The following is a 14,256-nucleotide window of genomic DNA, read 5'->3' on the forward strand; positions in this document are numbered from 1 at the left end:
GAGCAGTGGAGCTCAGGGACAGGCTGATGGAGCAGGAATAATGGGGATCAACACTGAAACAGTAAGTAACACAGGGTCTATGGATTGGTCATAAGTTAAAATAGTACAGAACCTGTCCAATCTAGACTTACAGCACTTCAAATAAAATTCCAAGCCTTTGTGTTTTTAATAGAGGCTAGGTAGAATATATACTTCATTTACAGCCGGCTTTTGCTCACTGATGCCGTATATAGTGGGAAAAGAAAGAGACCAAAGTTAGCCCCAAAGAGCATTCCCTTGCCCAGGCACAATTGCTATCTTTGTGAATAAGGGGATTTGAAGTGGAAACTTAAGAGGTCATTGGAGAGTCAATTGTGTTGGATGGAGTCTTGCTGGAGCAAAGATGTGAAGGAGTGTTTTCCTGAAGTAAACAGATGTGAAAGGAAAGGCAGACATGTGAAGGAACATTTGGCTGAAGCAGACACATGGGAAAGGATTTTCTGCTACAGCAAGCATGTGAAAGGACACGGGATGATGGATTCTTTGATAATGACACACATGTATTGGTTCAACTTAACTGTGTAGTTGAGCTCCATTTGTCAGGACTCCACAGAGAGAAAGGTACCAAAATACTTCCAGTGGTGTGTTGCAGAGTGATGTTGGGTGAGACAGACACACATCTGACACAGGACCCATGGAGGACACATGGTTCTTGGAGGGAGTATAAATAGATCTTGACAGGCAGTGACAGAGGTTGGGCTTGACTTGCTGTTACAGCTAACTATGCAACTATATTTGGTCTTGCATCTCTGCTGATCTTCGTTTTTGTAGGAGAGGCACACCAAGAGAACCTCTCCTGGGATTCTTCCCCGGCCCCTCCTCCTGAAGGAATTCGCAGCTGGGACTTGGCTGTCTCTGCTAGATAGTGCCACCACTACCCATTCAGGCTTACTATCCCGACTCTACTGAAATGGACTGCTGATCTATCAGTGAAGTATTTGTGAGTGGATCAAGCTATTGCTGTCAACATATGAACTGAACTGAATTGGCGATTTCCAGACAACCCACAGAGGAGTTGCTCCAAAGAACCATTTCCAAACAGGTCCACACCCCTCATGGCCTTTGTTCCCTACTACCTCTGGTGGGTGGTTAGTTAAAAGGGATTTTAAAGTGTTTAAGAACCATCATTAGCAGTATAGTTTTAAAAAAATTAAAGTTACTGGGATCCCAGACGGGCAACTGGGGATCATGGGAAAGAAGGGCCACATCTTTACTTCATTTCTTTGGACTTTGCAAGTCACCTGACTGTACTGTGTACACCTGAGCCTGGAATTTAGCATTTACTTAGCATGTTTGTCATGTGCAGTGTCTCTGTAGGAGGAAGGACACCATTTCTCCATAAGTTTGGCCCAAGTGAGAACCAGGGCCTTCATGTTCTCTGCTCTCCCTGCCTCAAATGATTTTCCTTCACCTGTCTGGAAGATTTTTCACCTAAACCCCCAGACTTCATCAAAACCAGAATATCTGAGGGAGGGCCAGGTATGGTTTTAACATGTCTTGGGTACACCTCAAACACCTGTGTCCCGACCCGCAGGACAGTCAACAGGTTTCCTTTAAGCCACCTAGAGGAAAGGCGATGGGGCGACAAGACACAAGAGAGAGAGGCCGGACAGCCTGTCTAGTTCTGATCAAGCTGTCAAACTTTAATTTTCAGACAAGTCAATATAAAGGGAAGCATACAAGGTTTGGGAGGGGTAAAGGGGGGAACAATCTCAGGGGGTTGGCATCATTTCTAAAAAACAGTTTCTCATAATTTCTGGTAAAGCTAGTTATTGCTGTTGGAATGTTGGCATGATAAAAGGGGGGTCATGAGGCGGTGAAGTGGAAAGGGGCTGCTACAGTAACCTATCTACAGATGAACATCAAAAGGAGGGGGTTTTGAGATTTATGTAGGAATAGTTCCTGGCATGGAGATCTAAGTGGGAATGACTCCTGGTATCGAGGTCTCCTGGCATTGAGAGCCAGGTGGGGATGGCTCCTGGTATGGAGAGTTCTTGGCATTGAGTTCTGAGGATGGCTCCCGGCACACCTGTATGGAGCCTGGGTCCCCAGTGTGGCAGGGCTGAGCAGTGTATAGCGGGTGCTTGAGACGCAGGGTGGAGCCTCTGCTCTGTGTCTTCCACAATCCCCTGCTGCTTTTCTGTTGTGCACCCGGTGATCAAACAAAGGCCATGGCTCCCTGAGGTTGTCCTATTCTTGACTTTCAAGATTCCAGACCAAGAAGCAAATTAACCTCTTTCCCATATACATTACCTAGTCTTGTGTTTTTTGTCATATCAACACAACACAGATTACAACCCTGCAGGGTACATGATGGATCCCTTGTGTATAAGAAGTCTCCCCACCTCCACCATAGTGAAGGCTCTAAACTCCACTTCATCTTCTCTAGATCCTCTTCTATTGGATGCCTTTTGGTGTTCTTTAGTTGTCTGAAGGTTCAGGGGAGCAAGGCCATCCTCTCTCCCAGGGTTAACACACATAGGAGGTCTTCACAAATGCTGGTTAGACTGGCTGAAGGGCTATCTCACGTCTCACAGGTTTATAAACAAGACCCTTCTTAAAATGTGTAACACCATCTTCCCTCATAACTCATGCTTGACCTCAAACTGCTCCTCCTGCCATGCCTATATTACATAAGTCTTTGTGTTTGTGTGATTTGGCTGGTATTTAATTTTAAAAGTAAAGGTTGTAAGTGTTTTGATAAGTCAGAATTAAGCAGTTTGTTGTAAATGGCACTTGACTGTCAATTTCTCTCTATCAGCTGGTGACAGAATGAAGTTTGCAGAAGACTTACTGGTTGGCTGAGCCAAACAGGATTCACAACCGGTGTTTGGGCAATTAGGTGCCAAGTTCTGACATCTACTTGTGAACGGTCTGCTGAGCCCACTGGTCTTTGTTTTTATGGTCTTCCATGTTCCAAGGGCTGTGGAAGCCTGTAGAATGTTCCCATTGGGGGACTTTCTCTTCTGTACAGGGTTGGGAATGGGGACAAGGGCAAAGTGTGATTAAGCAAGTGTCTACTGCCGGGTGATCCTACACTACTCTGTTTTTGGTCATGGTGTCATATCACAGCAACAGCAATCTTAACTAAGACACATGGCACATATATGTGTATGCAACAGGTGGTCAGGGACAGACAGTGAGTGCCTTCAGTTGCTCTCCACTGTATATATATATATATATATATATATATATATATATATGTATATGTATATATATATGCATTTTACATACATATATGTGTATATACATACACATATAAATGTATATATAAACATAAGTCTGTGATTTTTCTGATGTTTTATTTAGTTTTATTTTATGTATGAGGGGATTGTGCCTGCCTGAGTATCTTATGCAGTCATGTTTGCTTTCCCTGTGGAGGTCACAGGAGAGCACTGGATCCCCTGGAACTGGAGTTACAGATGGTTGTTAGCTGCCATGTGTGTGATGGAATTGAATCTGGGTCCTCTTTACAGCTGAGACCACCTTATATTTTTTTGAAACAGGGCCTCTTATTAAGCCTGTAGCTTGTTGATTTGCCTAGATGGACTGGCAGTGAGCCCTGGGTGGACTCCTTGGGACTGAGGTTACCAGCGTGCACTTTGTGCCTGGCGGACCTCACAGTTTCTGAGGGCTGAAAATCAAGGGTTCAAGTGTGTGCACCCAGCAAATGCTTCCTTCACTGGGCCATCATGTAGAACTTTAGAACTTGTAATACATCTCACACCAAGGGAAGTCATCTCCCAGGGGGAACCTCTACAGATCCCCAGGAATTCTTTTGTGAGATATAAGAACACTGACTTATATCCATATTCATTTATCTGCCATGCAACCATTCACACCAGCATGGGTTTATAGGTGATTTTACTATTATAATCCAATCTGATATCATGTTGTTTAGTTTGTTTTTCAGATTGTTTGATATTTGTCCATTAGGAACTTTTTCGAGTTTCCTCATGCCAGTTACCACAGACATTTGTAGGTGTGTGTTCATGTGTTTTTGTGCTTGTGTGTGTGTGCCTGTGTATGGGCAGATGCCAAGATGTGTGTGTGTGTGCACGTGAAGGTCAGATGACAATTTGGAGGAGTTAATTCTCTTCTCCTACCAGGTGGCTTCTGGGATTTGAACTCAGGTCTTCACCTTTAATCACGACACCTTTAATCACTGACCTCCCTCAATAGCTTTCCACCTTATTTTTTGAGAATAAGTCTCTTATTGAACCTGGAGCTCACATGGGATTGAGCATGCACGCCACCATTCTCATGGGTGCTGGGAATCTGAACCCAGGCTTTTATGCTTGCATAATAAACAATGTTCATACTTATTCATCTCTTTGGCTGCCCCTTTTTATATGTGTGATGCTGTCGAATAAGGACTTTGCACATGCTAAAAAAAATACTCCTCCACTGTTGTAGTGAACTAGTGACCAAATGCCAGAGAAGAAGCACCTTTCTGCTCACAGTTTGAAGAGACACAGTTCATCACGGTGAACTGGGCACAGTGATGAACCTGAGGTGATTGACCACATCTACAATCAGGAAGCAGAGAAAGACAAATTGTTGGGCCCAGCTTGTTTTCCTCTATCCACCCTTTCTATGACCATAGTCCACGCTGACACATGAAAGTCAGTCTATACTCATCAATTGACCAGGACTTACTTAAAACTTCTACACAGAGCTGTGTTTCCATGACAACTCTCAACCCTGTCAGGATGATCATCAACATGAACCATCACATACTGCAAGCAGGGTGAGCTTGGACTGAAGGGCTTCCTCTCTCCAGAAGCATGGACTACAACACCAAGCTGACATCTCATTTGTCCTGAAAGTGAGTTCCTTAGGGTAAGTAGGTTGTTCTATACGTGAGATAGTCTATACATAGAGCACTGCCTGTGGCCTGTGGAGCACTGTAGTTTACAGCCAGGCAGTCCACACTAGCCCGTGGGGTTGTGGACAACCGAGAGCTCATGTAGAGCGGTGAGTCCCTCACTCTACCACTCACTGCTCTCACCACATGGACTCTACTGATCAAACCTCTTAGAGACATGGTTCCTGACAGAGCTGAGAGGGGACAGGGTTAGCAGGACAACAGGATTGACCTACTATGGAGTGAAGCAGAATTGGTGATATAAAACCATCATCAGCCCCCAAGGATACCCACATGGCCAAAGAGCTGGGGACTACCCTGGCTGAGAGAAACCAAGAGTAAGATGTCACCTCCATATCCTCAGGGATCCAGTTCAAAGGCCTCAGCAGCTAAAGATGTTCAAGAGGCCTTACAAGAACCCAGACATGCATCCTTCTGCTTAAGCCTTGACCTCAGGCACATCCAGTGTTTTGGAGTGCTGAATACCTACAGAGACAGAATCCCTCCTTGACCCCTGTGCCTTCCTGTCCGAACTTGGAGAGGCCATGCTTGGAACCAGAAGAGGTGAGGATGTGACCAGGAAGGAGAGTTGTCAAGTAGGACAGGCCCTTGGGGCATTTGGCTCAGCACTTGATCTGAGCTCCTTACAAAGGTCAGCTCTAACCTCTCTTTGGCAAAGAATGAACAACTTCTCTCCCAAAAGGGATGACTTCAGGCCTTCTCATGGTGTTTGTTCTTCTGAGTGGGAGGGGCTCGCATACCCCTTCCCGTCAGCAAATGGGACAGGGATCCACCAGTGCTAGGTTCTGCCCAAAGGTATTTGGAGCATCTGGGGTGTAGGGTTGGGGGTGGGGTTTGCTGGAGTATAATGGTTTATAAGGCAGAGGATCTGCTCTGAGTAGTGCATTTAGCACTCTCCACCATGAAGGGGGCACTTCTGCTGGCCTTGCTGGTGATTGGAGAGCTGGGCTTCCAGACAAGTGAGAGTGGGACCCTCACTCACCCCCATCTCAGTCCCATGTAGATCTCTAAGTGGGGCCCTGAGACATACCTAGGGGTCTTCAGGAGGCAAGGAACTGCAGAGGACGGTTGTTACTTTCTGCTCTGTGTTACAACACTTGGGATGGATGGGGCAGGGAGACAGAGTTGTGCTGGTGATGATGATTAGTTGTACAGAGGGAAACGGAGGACTTTTCTGAAGGGTCAGCTATATGGGCCACTCATATGAAGTGTGTGTCTTTTGGAAACCCTGTTGTATCTGTGAGACGGCAGCCTTTTGGAGGGCAGGACTATGGTAGAGGATAGAGAAGGCATTTGTAGATGTGTCAAGAACACTTGAGCCTATTTGTGGCAGCCTCTGGCCTTATAATGATGTTTTTCTGTCTGTGTTTGCAGCAGAACAATGCATTCCTTTCTTTAGCGTCTATTTTTCAATGCTCTCTGGAAGTGAGAACAGTATGAAGTCCCAACACTCATCATTTTATGTTTCTACCGAGGAATTGGAGGCCTTTTAAAAACTCCAGGGCTGCTACAAAGAGGGAGGAGTTCACAAAATTCTTCGTAATCCTCAAATTATGGTAAAGTCCTCCCTAACCTCACTTACTCGCCCATGCAGTAAATTGTGGAAAGCTGTGTACAAATGATCAATGTGATCATTAATACATGTCAGGTGACCTGTAACTGAGGAATCAAACCCTTGATCACCACAGCACAGGTCAAAGTAACATGCCAGGTACACATCCAGCCTGTTCCTTGCAGGTTCCTTCAATTTACTCCCACATGCTAGGTAAATATGGGGTTCTTACCCATAGTAGGAACAGGGGAGTCTTTATTCTGGCCTCTGCAGAGGTACAGTAGTAATCACAGGTCTGTGCTAAGATACCAGAAACTTCTGTCTACTTGCCAGGGCCCTCTTTGGAACCTCCCTTGACTCTACTCAGATGGAGGCGCCTTCCATTCACATCATCTGAGGTATAGTCAGAAGCTCCCCCAAAGGCTAAATGCCACCCCCATGCCCAGGGATTGCCTGGTGCTGCCTACCATAGCTGAGCTGTTGCCTCTTGTTTCAAGCATAACAGAATCGCAGAGACATACAATTTGAACAGGGCAGCTCTCATCCTGTTCCCCAAAGTACTTTTAGTTGAGTGTCAGGTCCTGCAAAACCACAGTGCAATCCAAAAACGAATATCTTCTAACAAGCCACCATGGGGGATGCATTTTTAACATGGTCATACTGCCAATGTGCCTGTGGCGATGTGCTCAGGTATTGGAGACATCACCAAACTCATACTCAGCTATCATGTCTCTCTCTAGACCTAGCCCCATCATGACTCCTGGAATTCTCCCTTTCTTTCCTGCCTGGCTATGGAGGCTTTCAGGTTTCCTCCTGAAGGCTGTGTGTGGGCTCCAGTTCCCTTGAAACATAGTCTGTTGCTGGAGACCTGAATCACTGCAGAAGATTTTCTTTCTTGTGGATGAAGAGTGATCTCATTCTGGGTGGTGGGGGAGCCCTGCTGAGGTCCTGCACATTGACTGTAGCCACCTCTGTTCCTGTCTGTCTGTTTTCCAGGAATCCATGCTCCTCAGCCCAGAATGCCTGAAATACCATGGCAGTGATATGGTCTAGAATATTGTAGATCAGCTCACCAACTTTAAGGCCCTTACAGTCTAATGGGCTTGGGCAACCCATCTTTGCACCATGTCTGATTCGAATGCCGTCTTGCTGTCCTGTTCCTTTTCCTGAAGTTGGATTCCTGACACCTGTGCCCTCATCCTTCTGTCTCTTCAGCTGATTTTAATAAATGCCTGCAGTTCTGTTCTGTGCCCCGTGTGTGTGTGTGCTTAACGGGACTTCTGTGAGGTCTTCAGAGGATCTGGGAGACCGTGAGATTAATGACTTGTGTGGTCACTCAGATTAGAGTGACAGCCCCTGATTAGCCAGGTGATCCTGGGAGAGCCCTTGCAACCTTCTTTTTATGATGCTATATAGTCTAGGTTGGCCTGGGACTCACAGAGATCCATGTGTCTCTTCCTCCCAAGTGCTGGGATTGTAGGTGTGCTCACCCATGCTCAGTTTACTGCAACTGTGTGGTACTGTGCAGACTGGGGTTGTCTGAGGGAAAATAGAATGTAAGCAGCCTTAGACTTCACCAGATTGCAGGACAGACACCTCATGTGTTGCCTCTGGGCTTTATCAGAGGACTGTGGGCTACTTGTGTCCAGTTATACCAGGGGAGTAACTCAGGGATCACATGGGTGTGTTTCTCAGATTCTCTTGGTTTGCTAGTGAGAGTCATCATTTGCCACAGCCTGGTTGACTTAGCAATTTCCAGGACAGCCAGGTGTACATAGACAGACAGACCCTCGTCAAAAACAAAACCAGGGCATGGAGAGATGGCTCAGCAGTTAAGAGGTGGCTGCTCTTCCAGACATCCTGAGTTCAATTCCTGGGAATCACATGGTGGCTCAAAACCATCCGTGACCCTCTTCAGGTGTACCTGAAGACAGAAAAAGTATAGTCATAGTCATAAAATAAATATTTAAATCTTTAAAAGAAACCTGAAACTTAATAATACTTCAATGATGAAAGAGATAGATGTCCATGCCCAACTAAAGGAAAAAGAGGGAAGGGCTGGGAAGAAGGTTCGATGGGCAGAGTGCTACTGTGTGTTATTGGGTCCTGAGTTCAACTCCCAGAACCCGTGCAATGCCAGACTTGTTAACATGTGTATGTAGTCCTAGTGCTCCTGTCCAGAGATGGGAGGAGACAGGTGAATTCCCAGACATTTGTAGGCCATCTGGCCTGGCCGTCCACAATGTCAGACAGCCAGAGAGCTGTCTTAAACGATGACTGAGGATTGTCCCGTGATCTCCATGCACACCGTTCCATGTGCTTGCCCTCTCTCCCACATACACTCAAACTCCCAACAGCAGCCACACAGCTAAGAGGGAGAGGAATGGCAGGCAGTGTAATGAGAAATGATGAACTCCATCTGTTATAATGGACACACAGCACAATACCACAACTCTTTTTTTTAAGGGAGAAGGATGTAGATCTTTATCTTATTTTATTTATTACAATTTTCTACAGATTGGCTACTTTGCAATATTCAAGTAATTTACACTGATCATGTGCCAAAATCCATTGTGTATTTTCTACTGGAATGTGGTATGTGGAATGGATTCTCAGATTTACCTCATAGTACTTAAATTTTGCACAACAAAATGCCTCAGAACATCTGATTCATCTTTACAAATTTACATCTTTACATGTCCATGACTTGGCAATGGAAGGGCTGTATTTCACCCTCGGTACAGGCTTTCCTCAGTTGTCAGGAGACTGGCTTCCTATGCGGGTGTCTGCTTACACTTCACACCAGCTGCCACCTCCTTACTGAGCCAAATCGAAACTACATAATGAGAGGAAATCGTACAGGTGCTTCTCCACAGGTGATATTAGTAATATTAGTCAGTTTGTCAACATGTACTGAAAAACAGATTTGAGCAATATATACCACAACTCTTATTCTGTTTAAGTGTGGCAAACATTGTGAAGACTTGTTGAACAGAGCAAGTGCTGTTGAGTGGGCTTAGGGACTGAAAGTCATACAAACAGGACACATTGGTCAGTGTATAAGACTGACAAGCATGAAGCCATTTCTCTGTTCATCTGTTTCCTGATGTGACATGATAACACCTAAGCATGATAGCTTCCTAAGGAAGGCAGCTGGTCCTTGGGAAGGCCAAATTTCCTCCCCAGGGACAAAGCTCTCACCGGCAATCCAATGATCCTTGAGCAAACAGACCATCTCCACCTTTTAATGCCCAAGCCAGTATCTTTCCAAAACATCTTTCCAGGCATGGTCCTGAACCTGAACACTATTGAGATTATTCAAACCAATAAATCCAAGAACTGTTTGCTGTGCCCATGGATACCCAAGACAAGTTTGAGGCCTCCTCCTCATGTTTTTCTGTTTCCTGCTCAACAATGGCCAGTCTGACATAGGTCTGTGTGGCATGTCATGTGTGCCTTCTCTTGGGACATGTTCGTACTATAATCCTTCATTGTTGACCTGTTCCAACATGTCTAGAAGGTAAAGTCTAACATGTAGAAATGGGGCATGCAGGCCTTGATGTCTGGATGTTGACACATGGAAGAGACGGACAGGCAAATGCTCAGAGCAGCTTTATTTGCAATGGTCTCAACCAGAAGGCTGCTAAACGTCTTTGGACTAATGACATGGGAGAAACTGCCTTACAACACACAATCCCACACTTGTATTTTAATGGAAAATCTTCATGGTTATACAGGAATGAAGGACACTTATTTTATTTACAAGAACTTCTCAAAGGGGAAAACAAATCAACGAACACCAGTATGGGCAGTTAGGAAAGGGGTGACTGTAAAGGAGGGCACATTAGGACCAGTGAAGGTAGGTGTTCATTATTATGACTACAGTGATTTCTTGGGTTTATACATCAAATAATACCTACCATTCGAGGCAGTGTTGGCACAGGACTTTAATTGCAGCACTTGGGAGGCAGAAGTAGAAATATCTCTGAGTTGGAGGCCATCATGGTCAACAGAGAGACATCCAGGACAGCCAGGGCTACATATAGAAATCATGCCTCACAATACAAAACCACCACCACCACCATCCACAACAACAAACCTCTCACATTTAATAATTTATGCACAGTAGAGGGCACATCAATTCTGCTTCAACTGAGCTTTAATAAAAGAAATGGTTCAGTACAAAAATTATTTTTTAAACCATAAGTCTTAGTCAGGGTTTCTATTCCTGCACAAACATTATGACCATGAAGCAAGTTGAGGAGGAAAGGGTTTATTGACCTTACACTTCCATGTTGCAGTTCATCACCAAAGGAAGTCAGGACTGGAACTCAAGCAGGTCAGGAAGCAGGGACTGATGCAGAGGTCACAGAGGGATGTTTCTTACTGGCTTGCTTTCCCTGGCTTGCTCAGCCTGCTCTCTTATAGAACCCAAGTGCACCAGCCCAAAGGTGGAACCACCCACAAGGGGCCCTCACCACTTGACAACTAATTGAGAAAATGCCCCACAGCTGGATCTAATGGAGGCACTTCCACAACAGAAACTTCTTTTTCTGTGAAAAGTCCTGCCTGTGTCAAGTTGACACACAGAACTAGCTAGTACACCATCACAAAAATCTGATTTCCTCTATTTATTGGAAAATCAAATGCCCACTTGTCCCACAGTCTTTGGAAGAGATGTCTAGTTTGACTGAAGCAAAACATCATGAACAGTAAAGACTGGCTTTGAATTCCAGGTCAAGGGAGTATCATATATTTTTTTTCTTTCACCACTTTCTGGCCTGTGTAGCCAGAAACATTTGAAAATTTGCTTATAGAGAAAAAAACCAGAGAAGGCCCTCATCGCTCACAGTTCTAAGAGCCTTCTTGGGTTTGCTGCCCTCCATTTTTACTAATCAAACCTGGTGTATGGATGTAATTATTGCAGACTGCAATGGGCTTGTTCTACACCTGATACCCTCAAAGGATTATACACGAACTCATACATGTTAAGCTTTGAACACTGTGCGATATGATACACACCAGCTTCCAGAACTGAGCCTGCTTCAGTCGCAAGGACCAATAGTGTTAGGACTCTGGAAAGGGATTTGTGTAGATTACAAGAGCATTCGGGCTACTGATGCCGCTCACATACCTGTCACCGATAGCTCAGGTCTCCACGCTCATGTCTAGACGCAATCAACTTGTGAGTGACCGTTGTATCAGAATGGCCACTTTGGCAGTCATTTCTGCTGTCAGTCATTAAACGGTCTGAACAAGTCGCACACTTCATGAATGTCAAGGTCTTACTCCAAAGTAAATCTTCTTATATCAAAGGAGGGAGAGCCAGTTGCTTAAGGTCTCCTTCATTGTGAGCTCTTTGGTATATAAAGAGGCTGGCTTTTTGTGATGGTTTGTATGTGCGTGGCCCAGGGAGTGGCACAATTAGAAGTGTGGTCCTGTTGGAATAGGTGTGGTCTTGTTGGAGTAGGTGTATCACTGTGGGCATGGACTTTAAGATACTTAACCTAGTTGCCTGGAAGCCAGTACTGTGCTAGTAGCCTTTAGATGAAGATGTAGACCTCTTCCTGTAGCATGTCTGTCTGAATGTTGTCATGTTCCTGCTTTGATGATAATGGTCTGAACCTCTGAACCTGTAAGCCAGTCCCAATTAAATGCTTTCCTTATAAGAGCTGCCTTGGTTATGATGTCTGTTCACAGTAGTAAGATCCCAGAGATGTGGGTGGGGTTCAGAGGTAGAGCAAAGACTGTGGGAATGGCCAACCAATAAATAACCTGTCAAACTTGAGACCCATCCCATGGGCAAGCACCAATCCCTGACACTATTAATGATACTCTGTTATGCTCGCAGACACAAGTCTAGTATGGCTGTCCTCTGAGAAGCTCCAAACAGCATCTGACTCAGACAGATGCAGTCACCCACTGCAAAACAGTGAACGCTGCTTGGGTATACCTACATAATAAGGGGAAGGAACACTGGCCTCAAAGGGGATAAGAACTCTATGGTAAGACCAACAGAGTCAACTAACCTGGACCTGTGGGTCTCTCGGAGACTAAGTCATCAATCTGGACCCAGGCCTGTTTGCACATATGTAGCAGATGTGCAGCTTATTCTTTATGTATGTCTGGAACAACTGGAGCAGTGACAATTCCAAAAGCTGCTGCCTGTCTGTGGGATATGTTCTTCTAGCTGGGCTGCCTTGTCTGGCCTCAGTGGGAGAAAATGCACATTGCCTTGCAGAGATGATGTACTGGAGGCGAAGGTAAGCCAAGAGGGGCCCACCCACTCAAACAATAAGGAGATGAGGAATGAGAGGAAGGATTGTGAGATGGGGTAGTGATCAGGGTGAACTAATTAATAAAACAAGCAAAATAGAACAACAACAACAAACAAACAAAAAAGAGGATAGCCTTGGAAGGAGTGGGAGGAGCATTTTACACTCATTGCACCTGTGAGGTTTCTCTCTACTATGTGTACTCTAACGCTGAGCAGGTGTTAATATAAAGCTAAGGGATTTCCTGAACTCACTGCCTTTGTAAGGCCTTTCCCCAGTATAAACTCTCTAATGCAGATTAAGGGAGGATAGTTGGCTAAAGCATTTCCACACAATGAATGGATTCATGTGTAGTAAAAAATAGCAAAAATCCCATGCTTTGACACTTCCTAGATCATTGAGTTGTTAGATGGTAGACACACTCATGCCCTTTATATTTACAATAAGCCTTAAGCATCAAAATAGTTGGGCAGTGGCACACCAACCCCAGTAGAATCTGTGTGAAGAGTTCCACAGACTGAGGCATTAGACTTTAAAGGAAGGAAGTCTTCTGGAAGTGATCGTGGAACTCTTGGCCAGAGCAAACATATTGAGACATAGTTCTCATGGCAATTTATCTGTTTTGTTTTCTTTCATTCTTTAGTTACAGGTTCCTGGTAGCCTAGGCCAAGATCTCAAGCAAGTATTAATGGGAAAGAAACCATCCCTTGAGATGGGGTCACTCACATGACTTTATCCCGGGGGAAACCAACACTTTACTTTTTATACCATTTACAAAATTATTATGATTGATATAAAATTTACCAACAATAAAATTCCATATGGCTCTGTGTTTGTCCTTGAAGGTCGTTTTGGTATATAGTAAAAGAAAGCCTTAATTAGAAAGAATTAAAATAGTTTAAATTTATGTGTTGAAGATTTAAAAAGAGCAGGCATTAGATATTGTCTTAGTCAGGGTTTTAGTGTTGTGAACAGATACCATGACCAATGCAAGTTTTATAAACGATATTTAATTGGGGCAGGCTTACAGGTTCAGAGGTTCAGTCCATTGTGGTCAAGGCAGAAGCATGGCAGCATCCAGGCAGGCATGGTGCAATGCTCCAGACCTTTAGAGATGTTTTAATCTGCATAGTGGAAGTTTTAGTCCCTTGGCAGCTCCCCCTCACCTCCTCCAAGCCTGATGGCTTGACTTCACTGGTCAACTTGACTAGATTTAGAGTCACTTCGAAGGAGGCACAGCTCTGAATGCCTCTGCAAGGACATTTTCAAAGAGGATTAGCTGAGGCATAGAAGGGCCATTGTATAGTATGAGACAAAAGCCTGCAGAGGAGGAGCCTGAAGGGGAAAGGGAGAGAACCAGAAAGTACCAGTATGGCCTTCTTTCTGCTCCCTGATCTACCATCATTCCAACTGCCATCCCACCAGGCCATTCTACATCCCTCACTATGTTGGATTGACACTTCCGGAGGCTGAGGCCAGATGAACCATCCCCCCTCTAGGCT

Source organism: Apodemus sylvaticus, chromosome 1, assembly GCF_947179515.1.
Source record: "Apodemus sylvaticus chromosome 1, mApoSyl1.1, whole genome shotgun sequence".
Lineage (NCBI taxonomy): Eukaryota > Metazoa > Chordata > Mammalia > Rodentia > Muridae > Apodemus > Apodemus sylvaticus.